The sequence below is a fragment of the Bufo gargarizans genome, chromosome 7, assembly GCF_014858855.1.
Source record: "Bufo gargarizans isolate SCDJY-AF-19 chromosome 7, ASM1485885v1, whole genome shotgun sequence".
In the NCBI taxonomy this organism is placed as follows: Eukaryota; Metazoa; Chordata; class Amphibia; order Anura; family Bufonidae; genus Bufo; species Bufo gargarizans.
Window position 1 is genome coordinate 176159236 of NC_058086.1, and position 15726 is coordinate 176174961.

The following is a 15726-nucleotide window of genomic DNA, read 5'->3' on the forward strand; positions in this document are numbered from 1 at the left end:
GCCCGGGAACCACGTCAAGGTTTCTCAAGTAGCCCGGGACCTAACCATTGCAAGCATGGTTACATGCTGGAGGTAACTGGTGAGCTGTTTGTGAGTCGGCCTCATGCTCCTGTAATTTGCCCACTGGCTCCTGGTATCGCCCATACAGCGCAGGTAGGAGAGCGTTAGGTCCCGGGCTACTTGAGAAACCTTGACGTGGTGCCCGGGCTTAGACATGTTCTACACCGTAGGACATGTTGACTAATCTCTCAATTTTAAAATCAGTTTGAGGGTTTAGTGAGACCACAGAGTGCACCTGTATTTGTTGTTGTTTTGTTATATTGTTATATTGATTATTACATCCGCACTTGTTACCTTGTGTGAGATGTCTATTGTGGTACTTGTGGTTCGCCGCGGGCATCCTCCACCGTATGCATTTTGCTGGGGATCGCCATTAGCAACGGGCCACAAGTGCAGGATTTGCTCCCCTATATATATGCACGACTGCATGTGGGTTTGAGCACCTCCTGCTAATACCACCTTGTCTTTTTTGGTTTGTATATATAGATTCTTGGAGGTGTATAAACTCCAATTCAAATGTGCCTGTTTTCCATCTACAGGCCACATTTAGGTGCACCTGTGAGGCCTGGGCCATATCAGTCAGTCTTGAGTGGGACTCACAGACTCCTCCCTCCTCCCATTGCAAGCATGGTTACATGCTGGAGGTAACTGGTGAGCTGTTTGTGAGTCGGCCTCATGCTCCTGTAATTTGCCCACTGGCTCCTGGTATCGCCCATACAGCGCAGGTAGGAGAGCGTTAGGTCCCGGGCTACTTGAGAAACCTTGACGTGGTGCCCGGGCTTAGACATGTTCTACACCGTAGGACATGTTGACTAATCTCTCAATTTTAAAATCAGTTTGAGGGTTTAGTGAGACCACAGAGTGCACCTGTATTTGTTGTTGTTTTGTTATATTGTTATATTGATTATTACATCCGCACTTGTTACCTTGTGTGAGATGTCTATTGTGGTACTTGTGGTTCGCCGCGGGCATCCTCCACCGTATGCATTTTGCTGGGGATCGCCATTAGCAACGGGCCACAAGTGCAGGATTTGCTCCCCTATATATATGCACGACTGCATGTGGGTTTGAGCACCTCCTGCTAATACCACCTTGTCTTTTTTGGTTTGTATACACTGATTCTCTCCTAGATAAAATGAGCATGGTTTGCTAACTAAAGATATGTAGAAATGTATTTATAATAGGGTATTGTAAGGGTATTTTTATGTGACTGATTGGTTTCCCCTTAAATTTTGTTTAATACTTTGTGTAATAGTTTATAAGTTTTCCTTGTAATGAAGTGGGTTAGAGATAGTACCCACCCCCCATTGTGCTGACAAGACCACATTCCTGAGTGATCTCAGAGACATGCGTGCTGCACACTGGAGGAGGGGCTAACAGGTTAAAACATTATGATCCACATTTTCTCAGCAGACTCCACCAGGCCCTCAATTCTAGGTAGGATGTGAGTATGATTGCCATATCTCTCTTGTACAGCCTGGGGTGTCGGTCATGTGTTATAACGGGGTAGACAGCCATGGTTTATAGCATGATTTACAATAGTGATGTTTATTTACTTTTTATTATTCTGTATGTCATTTCTTTGTCTTATCGTTATTCTCAAATCTATCAAATAAACTTTACATTACAATAGCATGTTTTTAATTATTAAAACAAGAACCTCCATAATTTTTATAATTATAGTATTTTTCCGAGGTTTTATAACTGATGACCTATCCTCAGGGTCCGACACTAGGGACGTCTGACAATCAGCTGTTTGATAAAGCAGCCGCAAGTTTATAGTAGAATCGTAGCCTTCTCGCAGCTTTCCCTAGCCATGTGATGTCAAGTTCATTGGTCATATGGCCTAGGCACAGCTCAGCCCCATAGAGGTGAATGGAGCTGAGCACGATACCAAGCACAGCCACTACACAATGTATGGTGCTGTGCATGGTGAGCTGAGAGAGCTTCATTGCCTTCTTAAACAGCTAATCGGTGGGGGTCCTGGGTGTCAGACCCACACCAATCAGATACTGATGACCTATCCTGAGAATAGGTCATCAGTAGTGTTGAGTGAAGTTTTGAAAATTTGATTCAGCTGCTTCGCCAAATTTCTCAAAGAAATGCGCTTCGTGATGAAGCACATTTTTTTGTAAGTAGTGGGTGAAATGATCGCAAAGAGGATGCCAAGGTTATCCTGATTGCAGACAGTGCACAAAATCTTGCGTAGTGCATGACATCATCATGCTGGCTGGCATCGTGACTTCATATGTCACCGCGCACAAGATTTTGCACAGTATTTTCAATCAAGATGGCCACCATTTTAAGGAAAATTGATTTATTGCCACAAAACATGAGGAAATTCGGCTTTGCTGCATAATACATTTTACATTTTTTACTGAAATTCTGATCGAAGTCCACTTCGGATATTTTGATTCGCTTAAGTTAACATCAAAATCATATGTCATCCAGTCCACAGCAAAAAAAGTCTAAAAATCTTAAAGAAGGAGTCACATGTCCCACCTACCCTCCACCTGGCTAAGCATGCAATCAGATTATCCCCCTCTGTTCTATGCCTTTTTTATTGCATATTTTAGGACTTGTTGAATCCAAGCCTTATATTCGCATGCAGTTTACCCATTTGTTGGACTTCATAGCTCTGCGGTTTTTATTTTCTTATCATGACTTTATTGTTGTACTTTTAATAAATAGAAACTGTTGGTGATGATATTGCACCAAATCAGTACAAGTGTCAACAATGACGTGGGCTATAACATAATTAATTACTCTACCAGCAAGTACATGGAAAGACCAGAAGCATACCAAAAATAAAGTATATACATCTTTATTGGATCATTTAAAAACAATTAAAAACAGGGAACCGGAGACCCTCAATCAATATCCAAGAAGGATCCCCACCCACAGCACAATTCATAATAAAAATTTTAACCTGAGGTCCATGATACCATACAGAAATAACAAATCCCAATACAACTCCATGATCAGAAGCACAAATAGATGAGAATTATTACCACAATAAAGTGTCACATGTGTAAAAAATAAAGTGCTAGTGCTCTAAGGAAATACGGTGAAGGTTCAATAACAATATGACCTGTGTAGATGATAAAGGCAGGGGGACCTCAATTGCTGTGCTATAAGGGATAAATATATCGCCACAATCAATTTGCGCAGCTTCACAAGGAGTAATTAGTAGTGTTGATCAAGCATGCTCGGCTGAACACCACTTCGGCTCGAGCATCTCGATGCTCGTCACATAGCAGTACTCGACCGAGTACCGCATGTGCTCGAGCGCAATGCTCGAGTCTCCTCCCCGCACGTTTCTTGGCAGCTACGCAGCCAATAAACATGCAGGGAGGTACTGGCACGCACTGTAAAGCCGTAGCCAAGTTGGCTACTGGCATTACAGTGATTGGCAGGCCGGAATGCGTCATCGGGTGCTATTGCAGCGTCCCGCTAGCTTATGTGGGAACTGCAAAAGCTTTTTGTTATCATCTGTATATCATGCTGTATTGTGTCATCCTATGATGTTCCTATTTACCAGGCTGTCATGTGCACTACATACATCCACCACTAGATGGGGTAGCACCACAGTATAAATAGTGTAGTTCAGGCCTAGTTAGTGGATATTGTGGGTTCTCTCTCAGGAGATCGAGTGAGAAGCTACAGGGGGAAGGAGAGGGTCCCTCTCCTCCCAGCTCTCTGGAGCTTCACGGCCCAGAGAGGCCATCATATACCTTAGGATAAGCCAGGAAGACAGGCAGAGGGAAGTCTACCTTTATTCCTCAGGAGCAACAAGTGGATTTCTGATATTTAGTGGATCAAGACAAAGGAAGGACAAAGGCATTGTTATAGGCTCTAGGCACCTTTGTAATTTGGTGAAGGACTTAATAGCTTTCGGCAGCCTCACTGTTATTCTAAAGACAGATAAGGATTCTGTCATATCACTTGTGTAGAAGTTTAGGATTGGGACTACCTCGACTAAGACTGAAGCAAGGTCAAAAGCTGCTTTCTCAGTGAGTACATAACTTACCACCCTAGCCTGACACAGTATCATCAGCACAGCCTGTTACTAGGATTTATCACATCCTACTTGCATGTGTATCAGAGACTGTTTTATTGCTAGAGGCAAACTGTTACCAAGGACCTGGTTAAAGTAAAGTTTACAGTTGGATTCAAACCTGCCTCATTCTTCCAACTCCACACCACTATGACCCTCAATCTCTTGCACTGTAAAGGTGCTGGCGTCACAACATTATTTAAACCAGGGGCCCAGCCACCCAGGCACTGAACAACCATCCACCATCAAGGGCACCTCATTCACCACCTGGCCGGTGTCCCCTGTAGCAGAGTGTGCCCCGGAGAATCCAGTGCTGTTCTCCCCTTCACTGCACTGCTGGCCCAGAGAGGCGTCTGTTAAACCATTAGTAACCGATGAACTGTATGTACATTCCGGCCCATCGTGCACCTCACGTGTTCTACCCCTGCGGACTGGCACGCTACACTATAAAGCACCCGATGACACGTGTTCGGCTCAGTCTTAGTCAGGGAGAACTGAGCATAGGAAGGGACAGACAGTGTAGGGAGTGTTATTGGAAGATTTTTATTAGAAAAACTTTTCATAAACCCAAAAGTCATTTTAAGGACTATTGTGTGTGACAGCAGCAATAAATAGCGGCCGCTGCAGACAGTAAAATTATCCGCGCCACATCTCCTGTGTAAAGTGTGCACATCCCTAAAATATCAGTGACATCGAGTGTACTTTTTCTGTAGATGGTGTCCGCTGCGGACAGTTAAATTATCCGTGTCACATCTCCTGTGTAAAGTATGTGCATCCATAAATATAAGTGACATCCAGTATACTTTTTCCGTAGACAGTGTCCACTGCGGTCAGTTAAATGATCCGTGCCACATCACCTGTGTAAAGTGTGCGCTTCAAAAAAAAATCTGCGACATCCAATGTACTTTTTCCATAGACGGTGTCAGTACCGATAGGAGTCAGGAGTATGTTCCCTAGTAAACCCTGTGTCAGGGAAGGGACTAGTAATACCCTAACTATCTATACGGAGTACTTGCTCCGTATCGGGCGGTATCCCTAATGTACCCTAAAAAACTCCAGAAGTGTCACGTTTCGTTTCACATAAACTTATCAGGGGAAGTATGCAATTAAGGGTGGCAGGCAAGACAAACCTGCATTTGAGGGGAAAAAAGATAACAAAAAATGGCAACAATTAAAGCCGTGAGGCTGAAAGTACTGAGCCAGGCCAGTGGGAACAATATGGCTCAAAAAGATAGCCGGGCCAGTGGGACCAGGCAAAAAAATCTATAAACAGGCGGACCTTTACGCTGGCACGCCAGTGGGCTATGGCAACATAGGATATCTGCAGGATATCTCCTGTGTGATGTTTTTACATCCAAAATACCTTTTTAAATATGTTTGCGTATACACTTCCAAATCCTACGCTACTGTACGTGTGACAGACTTTCAATCATATATAACATTTAATATGAAGAAAGCGAGCAGTAAGGGACGTGGCAGTGGCTGTGATGCTGATGGTGCACACAGAGGTCGTGGCCCTGGGCGCGGTGAAACTGTGCCTGCTGCCAGAGCACAAGAAAAACAATCATCCACGATGCCTAGCTTCATGTCCCAGTTTTCAGTGCGGCGCAGGACACCACTCTTGAAGTCAGACCAGTGCGACCAGGTGGTCGTTGGATTGCAGCAGATAATGCTTCCAGTCGCTTAAGCACCACCCTGTCTTCCACCAAGTCCAGTCTCAGTAGCCAAGAGTTTGCTCAACCCAATCCTCACCCTGATCCTCCTTCTTCCCACCATAGAGAGTCTGGGCAAACAAGTGATCCCACACTCGGATATTCCGAGGAGCTCTTTTCAGAGCCATTCCTTGATTTGGCCCTCTCGCCAAGCACGCTTGAAGAGGAACAGATCTTGTGCCCTGATTCCCAAACTCTTGAGCATCCACAATCACAAGAAGATGACAGTGGGGAACGGCAATTACTGTTTAATGAGGTGGATGATGATGAGACATAGTTACCAATAACTAAACGGCAATTACTGTCTCAAGAGGTTTATGAAGAGGATGAGACACAGTTGTCAATCACTGAGGTAGTGGTTAGGTCAACAAGGATGAGCAGAGTGAGGAAGTGGAAGAGGAGGTGGTGGACAATGAAGTAACTGACCCAACCTGGGAAGGTGGAAATCCGAGCGAGGACAGCAGTACAGAGGGGGAAGGATCTGCTGCACCGCAACAGGCTGGAAAAGGCAGTGGGGTGGCAAAAGAGAGAAGACAGGCCAGACCAAACAGGCCCGCAACTGTTCCCCGGGGCACCCCCTTGCGGAAATATCCCTTGCCATGGGGTAGGTAGTGTCACAAATTGTTAAGATAGTATTATATCGAATATGAGAGCAACACAGCGCTTATATAAATAAAGACTGCTCTATGGATTCTAACACCAATATGTTAATTGTATAGGTGTACACAGGGGCGTGGCTATAGGGGAAGCAGCTGCTTCCATGTTTTTTTCCATTTTTATGGATCATCTGATCAATATGGGGAAGCTTACTACTTCCCTGGAGACGTGCACCCATCGCTAACTAAACTAGGTGTGCTGTCCTCCCTTTTTTTTTTTTTTAAGATTTTGTTGTCAGGGCCCCCTCAACAGTATTATACAATGACATTATATACAGAGACAGTATATATAGTGACATGACATACAGTATATATGTGTAGGAAATAGACAAAGTGGCTCCTGGGCCTGGTCTGACATAAAGATCTTCACTAGTCACAGAAATGGGGATTGTACAGGAGTTACTGGGGGGGTGGCCCATAACAAAATGGGACCCAGTCATTTCTAGTTACACCATTGGGTGTACATTATTTTAAAAAAAGTTTCACATAACCTCCCACACTCTACCCTTCAAACAAATAGTGGCAGTGGCAGTGGCAGATGCCATTTATAATAATCAATACAAACTCTTTCTTTGTTATGGTCAATATAACTTAGTGAGACAAAAAGAGCACAAAATAGCCATTAGCTCAAGAAAAAAAAAAAAACTATATGCAACATATTTGACCTGCATTGCATTCATTAAAAAGTATAAAAAAAATAGGGGACCACCATATTCCCAATTAGTGATGAGCGGCATAGGCAATATTTGAATTCTCGATATTTCGCTAAATTTTGGCCGAATATTCGCCATAAATTCGCAAATTCGAGAGTTTGTGATCTCCATTCATTATTTACTTGATTGCAAAAATCGGCAATGTAATATATTTGCGATAAAAATTCACGATTTGAATATTCGCAATCAACACTAAGGGGTAGGCAACTTTCCTATTGGTTGCTAGGGATGTTGCTAAGTGCCGATATTCGTGAAAACATTGCTAAAAATTTGCGATAAATTCACAATTAGCATATTAATGAATATGAATATATAGCACTATATTCTAAATATTTGAAAATTCACGATTCGAATTTTCATGCTCAACACTGTCCCCGATGTCTGTGATATACAAAGTAACAAATGTATTTTTATTTAGAGAGGTATACTCATAAGACATTATATATGCAATCATAGTTCACAACGATAACCAAGAAATAATGGCATATGATCATGGCTCAGATGTGGTCTATTCCATCCATTAGTCATGGGGTACTCAATCTCATTCTCCATCAATAACAGCTTGCAGTAGTGCCAGAATGTGGCAAATTTGACTATTAGCTCACAGGGCACCCTCTTTTGGTGTCCATCCTGTAGGTAATTTTTTAATAATGTCCAATAGGCTCCAATAAATAAGTATTCCCATATGGTCCACAAATAAATGATGAGCAAAAGAAATAACGAGCTCTTGGAGGTTGGTCCAATAAGGAGAGCAACGGAGGTTGTTATATAGGTGCAACACTATACAATGAGCCTCTCATAAGGATCTTCTAGAAGACCATCCCAAATAATAGCCAAGAAGAAACTATTTTGATCCATATTCACATTGCTGGATTGAAGCATGATCCATGGTGATAAATTATGGGGCAAGACAGAAGAAAGCATAAATAAAGACCAGAGATAATCTAAAAGAGAACAAAAGACAATCACAGGGGTGAGGACTATCATAAAAAAATAATAAAACTGACAATACAAAAAATCGGTATGTGATGAGCCTGTTATTGCAATGTGTCCTGTCCACAATAATAAATAAGACTGTAAGAAATAATAGTATTGGAAATGTGAAATATAGGTGTATAAATAAAGTGTGAGAAGTTATCGTAATTGTAAAAATGTGAAAAAACGAACAAAGTAAAAATGTTAAAGAAAGTGTGACGATAGAAAGTGAGTGTAAAATGTATAAAAAGGGGGAAGGAAAAATGCAATTCCTCATTAAGACCAAGAGGGCTAACCAAGTTTAAATTATATATCCACCTCGATTCATATTGTAATATATTATGACTCATGTGCCCCCACTAATATTCTGAGAGATTTTTCCAATCCAATGATCTTTAATCCATTCAACTTACCTCTATGATACCCACAAAAATGTGAAGCAAACAGGCTTAGTGTCTTATCCTGGGTCTGATTATATCTAGCTGTTGAAACATGCTTCTGAATCTGCTTCTGCAACTCTTATGTGGTTTGCTGCACATAGATCTTGGAATAAGGGCAAATTAAAGCATAAATCACATACCAAGATTTATAGCTTACATACTGTTTCAATTGATAAATCTTGCCATACTGCAGATTAGTAAAGCTTTTAGATGGGGACAAGAATGGACATATTGCACACTCCTTATAAGGGTAGCTGCCATGGAATCAAGTACCTCTACCCAAACGAGTGGTAAACAAAAATGTTACAGTCATTTGAATTAATTGAGAAGATAAACTCAAGACATTCCTCATAGGTACCTGTCCAAAAGAAAAGAATATCGTCAATATACCGAAACCAATGTTTCACCTTATCAGAAAAACTGGCCGATGTGTACAAAAGTTATCGATCCACCACCCCAGAAAGTGGTTGGCGTAGGAGGGAGCATCTGTCTGTAAAACTTACGGCCAAACGTAAAGTAATTGTGTTGCAACACAAAAAAACTGTAAATCAATTAAAAATGAGTCATGCGTACAATCTGAATTTTGTTGCATTTCCAAATAATGTGTCACAGCAGTGATTCCCAAATGATTTGAAATATTCAAGCAGAGTGATTCGACATTGCAAGTTACTAGCAGTGTATTAGGTGCAAAGATATGTTCTCCAGTTGTATCACATGCAACGAATCCCGCACAAAAGAAGGTATTTCAGAAATAAAGTTCTGTAAAAAGAAATCAATATAAATGTATGCTTTTTCGCACAGACTTCCAAAACCTAGACTGTGGATGTCACTGTTATGGAGGCACTGTGGGTGTCACTTTTATGAGACCATCGTATATGTCACTTTTTTGTTATGAGAGCAATGTGGATATCTTTTACCTATACATACAAACAACAAATGAAATAGAGCCCTGTGAAGCCGGGTCATTCTGCTAGTAATATATAATTATCTCTTTCTGTATCGTGAGGGTATAACAAGGTCTCTCCACCTGGATAAGACTTCTATCATACAAGCACCTGATCTATCACTCATTAAAAATATGGCTCTTTATTTGTAGATTTAGTATTGAAACATCAAAGATAACTGTGCTCATGTATTTTGAGCTATTTGAGCTGCACGGCTTGAAATGCATAATTGTAGTTGTCTTTGATTTTTACATTCCAAGTCAAGAAATAAAGAAATTAAGCCGTATGAGATTTTCTATTGAAAAGATGTGTCTGATATATTAACAATAAAAATTTGTTAAAATGGGATTTCAGAAAAGTAATATATATAAAATTATACAATATATATGACACCCAAGAAACATTTAGTGATTTCAATTTAAGTATTTCTATGTCTAATCAACTTGATGCATCTTTTTAGTAGAGATAAGCAAATCAATTGTAAATGAATTAAATGAATTACACATTTCCCAAACATTCTACTTCTAAATGAAGCTCGAGTTTTGACAATTCAATTCAAGCAAACTGTGCAAAATTGCATCTGCCATTTTACATATCAAATTCAGTACAGTGGGGAGGGAAGCAAGGCATCAAATGAAGAGGGAGTATCATATGACCCTGGGCTGGGCCCTAGCCAGTGGGCTTGCCCATAATGCCTTGCAGTCAGACACACGATCAGTCAGGAGGGACGATATTAACTTATGTATTACGTACTATAAAGTTCCCAGACAGAGACACCATTCTGAGCTCAACCGTTGATGGGATAGGATTAGTGATGATCGAACATGCTCGGCCGGACACCTGTTCGGCTCGAGCATCTCAATGCTTGGCACATGGTGGTTTTCGGCCAAATACCGCATGTGCTCGAGCGCAATGCTCGAGTATCCTAGAAAGTCAAGAAACGTGCACGTAAGTACTGCCCTCACTGTAATGCCGTAGCCATGTTGGCTGCTGGCATTACAGTGATTGACTGGCCGGTACGCGTCATAGGGTGCTATATAGCACCCAATGACGCATGTTCGGCTCATTCTTAGTCAGGTACAGCTGTGCTGAGGAAGGGACAGACAGTGTAGGGAGTGAAATAGAAATAATTTTATTAGAAAAACTTTTCAAAGACCCAAAGGTCCCTTTAAGGACTATTGTTGTGTGTGACAGCAGCAATATATATTTTCAGCGCAACCTGCGCTAAATTGCTAAAACTTAACAGACCTAAAAGTCCTTGAAAGGACTATTGTGTGTGGCAGAAGCAATAAAAATTCTTAGCGCAAACTGTGCTGAATAGCTAAAACTTTATAGACCCAAAAGTCTTTCTAAGGCAGCAATATCTATTTTTAGCAGCAACAATAGTTAGGCCGCAGCAGACAGCTACATTAGCTGCGCCACATCTCTAGTGTAAAGTGTGCGCATCCCCCAAAAATCTGTGACATCCAGTGTACTTTTTCCGTAGATGGTATCCGCTGCGGACAGTGACATTAGCTGCGCCACATCTCCAGTGTAAAGTGTGCGAATCCCAAAAATATCTGTGACATACAGTGTACTTTTTGCGTAGACGGTGTCCGCTGCAGACAGTAACATTAGCTGCACACATCTCCAGTGTAAAGTGCGTGCATCCAAAAATTATCTGTGACATCCAGTGTCCTTTTTTTGTAGACAGTGTCCGCTGCAGACAGTGACATTAGCTGCGCCACATCTCCAGTGTAAAGTGTGCGTATCCAAAAATGATCTGTGACATACAGCGTACTTTACAATAGACAGCGTACAATAGACAGTGTCCGCTTCTGACAGTGACATAACCAGTGCCACATCTGCAGTGTAACATGTGCGCTTAAAAAATGTATCTGTGGCATACAGTGTACTTTTTCTGTAGACGGTGTCTGCTGCGGACAGTGACATTAGCTACGCCACATCTCCTGTGTAAAGTGTGTGCATCCCAAAAATATCTGACATACAGTGTACTTTTTCAATAGACAGTGTACGCCTCTGACAATAACATAACTAGTTAGACCAACCTATAAGAAAAAACTCACATATAATGTGTAGATAACACTGGGGTCTAGTATAATATACTATATAACGTGTGCACTGCAAAAATGTATCTGTGACATCCAATGAACTTTTTTGCATAGAAGCTGCGGACAGTGACATTACCAGTGATACCTCTCCTGTATAACGTTTCCTCATCCCAAATACCTGTGACATTCCCTGTAATTTTTCATTAGCTGCTGGTGACAGCATTGACATTATCTGCGGGATATCTCCTGTGTTTTGTTTGCAATTTGTTTGCGCATACACTTTCAAATCCTACTCTACTGTACGTGTGACAGACTTTCAATCATATATAACATTTAATATAAAGGAGGCGAGCAGTAAGAGACGGGGTAGTGGCCGTGATGCTGATGGTGCACGCAGAGGCCATGGCCCTGGGCGCGGTGAAGCTGTGCCTGCTGCCAGAGCACAAGAAAAACTATCATCCATGATACCTAGCTTCATGTCCCAGTTTGCAGTGCGGCGCAGGACACCACTCTTGAAGTCAGACCAGTGTGACCAGGTGGTCGGTTAGCTTACAGCAGATAATGCTTCCAGTCGGTTAAGCACCACCCTGTCCTCCTCCAAGTCCAGTCTCAGTAGCCAAGAGTCTGCTTAACCCAATCCTCTCCCTGATCCTACTTCCTCCCACCATGGAGAGTCTGGGAAAACTAGTGATCCCACACTCGGATATTCCAAGGAGCTTTGTTCAGTGCCATTCCTTGATTTGGTCCTCTCACCAAGTACGCTTGAAGAGGGACAGATGTTGTGCCCTGATTCACAAACTCTTGAGCATCTACAATCACAAGAAGATGACGGTGGGGAAGGGCAATTACTGTTTAATGAGGTGGATGATGATGAGACATAGTTGCCAATAACTCAATGGCAATTACTGTCTCAAGAAGTTGATGAAGAGGATGAGACACAGTTGTCCATCACACCAGGAGCAGAGTGAGGAAGTGGAAGAGGAGGTGGTAAATGATGAAGTCACTGACCCAACCTGGGAAGGTGGAAAGCCGAGCGAGGACAGCAGTACACAGGGGGAGGGATCTGCTGCACCGCAACAGGCTGGAAAAGGCAGTGGGGTGGAAAAAGGGAGAAGGCGGGCCACACCATACAGGCCCACAACTGTTTCCCGGAGGACACCCCTGCGTAAATCTCCCTTGCCAAGGGATAGATGTTCCGCAGTCTGGCGCTTTTTTGAGGAAAGTGCGGACGACAAAAGAATTGCAATGTAATGCAAGGCACCAACAAACAGACCAGTGATGAAAGCAAAAAGGTGTTTATTCACCAGAATCATAAACGTCCAGGACACTTGCTGGTAACAAGGAATAATAACAAAAAAACAGGCAAGGAGATTCCAGGAATAGTCCCAACCAGTGCTGAATGATGCTGTGCACTTGGCAGTCGAGTCACTCCAGATCTTGGGTCCGCTGTAAGGACAAAGTTCCTGGCAGTCTTCAGTCACTAGGAGTTGTGACCTATACCTGGTTGAGGGAAAATAACAGTGGGCACTGATCACCCTGAGAGACCTCCTTTTAAATGCCTGCTGACCAATCCCAGGGTGCCAAGTGTCCACTACCATAGGTGAACAAATTGCCCTGCACCTGAGGACAAGGCCTAAGGCAATCACAAGTTGATTAACCCATGGCTGGCTCCCTAATCCACTTTGCTCTTGTGAGTCAGTATAATATGCGCCACTGGTCGACGAAGTGCATAAGAAGCGCGTACTCGCGACCGTGTATCCCTTTGCGAACCTGCCCTCGTGCGTACGCACGGACGCATGATTGACTCAGCGCGAGTATGCGAGCGCGTGGACCCAGATGCAGAAACGGAAGTCGCAGGAGACACCGGAGACAACCCTGGCCGCGGCGTCTTGTCACTCGCCTGGCCACTCTGTCCCCGGGACTCCGACGGTCCTCCCCTCCGATGTCCACGCGAACGCATCTCCACACTGGCTCGCAAAGGGGTCAGCGCTGGTGCATCAGAGACACGCATAACCTGTCCCGCAACTCCACGAGGACCCCTCTTGGTTCCCCTGGAGTGCAAAGCAGGTGAGGATCTTACATGCAATTTGCAACCTGTGCCATACAAAAATAAGCCAGTGCGTGAACACTAGCAACCTCACCACCACCAGCATGATCCGCCACATGGCATTAAAGCACCGTAATAGGTGGGCTGAATGCCTGGGTCCACAATCTGTGTCTGCGGGTCACACTACTGCCTCCTCTTCCCCTGTGTTACGTGCTGGCCAATCCAATGTCCAAGATGCAGGCCTGGATGCCTCCCGCCCTGCACCTGGACCTTCGCAAGCACCATCAGCGACCACATCCACTTCCGCATCCCTGCGCAGCGTACAAATGTCCTTACCCCAGGCATTTGAACGAAAGCGCAAATACCCAGCCACCCACCCACAGGCCATAGCACTAAATGCGCAGCTTTGCAAATTATTGGCCCTGGAAATGTTGCCATTTAGGCTTGTGGACACTGAGGCCTTCTGCAGCCTAATGTCGGTGGCCGTCCCGTGTTATGCAGTCCCCAGCCGCCACTATTTTTCAAGATGTACCGTGCCCGCCTTACACCAACATGTGTCCCATAAAATAACACGTGCCCTGACCAATGCAGCTCCTGGGAAGTTCCACTGACACAAGGACAAGTGCATTCGGCCAGGGATGCTACACGTTCCTGACAACACACTGGGTGAATGTTGTGGAGGTCGGGAGTGAGTTGTACCCTTGGATAACAGAGGTGCTACCGACGCCAAGGATTGCTTACCCTACATCAATCAGGATTTACGCCAGCACCTACGTTAGTGGCTCCAACCTCCACTTCTCCTCTTCCGCCTCCTCCTCAAATTCCACCTCCGAATTATCCTCGTGCAGCACCAGTCAGTCATCAGTCGGTAGCTGGAAGCAGTGTAGCACTGCAGTAAGGTAGTGGCAACAGGCCGTGCTGAAGCTGATATGCTTAGGGGACAAACAGCACACCGCCAAAAATCTGTGGCAGTGGATGAGAGACCAGACTGAGCTGTGGCTCTCGCCACTCAACCTAGAACCAGGCATGGTTGTGTCTAATAATGGCCGTAACTTGGTGGCAGCTTTGGAGCTCAGCAAGCTAAGACACATTTCATGCCTAGCCTACGTCTTACACTTAGTGGTTCAGCGGTTTCTCAAAACCTACCTCAATTTGCCTGAGCTACTGGTGAAGGTGCGCCTCGTGCGTGCACATTTCTGCAAGTCATCAATAGTGATGAGCGGGAGGTGCCATATTCGATTTCGCGATATTTCGCGAATATTCGAATGAATATTCGTGTTATATTCGTCGAAATCGAATATTCGTAATTATTCCAATTATCGCGAATAATATACGATTTTTTTTTTTTGCGTATTGCGATTATTTATCTTGATAGTATAAGGCAACATTCCTATGCTAATTGACTATGGCTAGTCTAATATGTGTATTTTACGAAATTTCGTGATTTGCTCTAACTTCGTCTCTTAGAATATTACGAATATTCTAAAAGACGAAGTTAGAGCAATATTACGAAATTTCGTAAAATACACATATAGATTGTAATTTAGCTTATATAGTGCTATAATCCCTTTTTTTTCCTCTAATTTATTTTTGCCTCTTCTGAACTTAAGTTTTGTAAAATATGTACACTATTAAAAAATATTACTATAGCAGTATATTAGCTTAAATACAATCTATGTGTATTTTACGAAATTTCGTAATATTGCTCTAACTTCGTCTTTTAGAATATTCGTAATATTCTAAAAGACGAAGTTAGAGCAATATTAAGAACATTTGCAAAAGCCGAAATTGCGATGCGAGTAATATAATACTAAATAATCGCATGAAGATTTCAATTTAGCATTGCTATATTCCATATTCTAGCCTAATATGGAATATAGCTGTGCTAAGTTAGCACTGCTATATTCCATACTAGGCTAGAATATGGAATATAGCAGTGCTAAGTTGAAATCTTCATGCGATTATTTCGTATTATATTACTCGCATCGCAATTTCGGCTTTTGCAAATGTTCTTAATATTGCTCTAACTTCGTCTTTTAGAATATTACGAAATTTCTAAAAGACGAAGTTA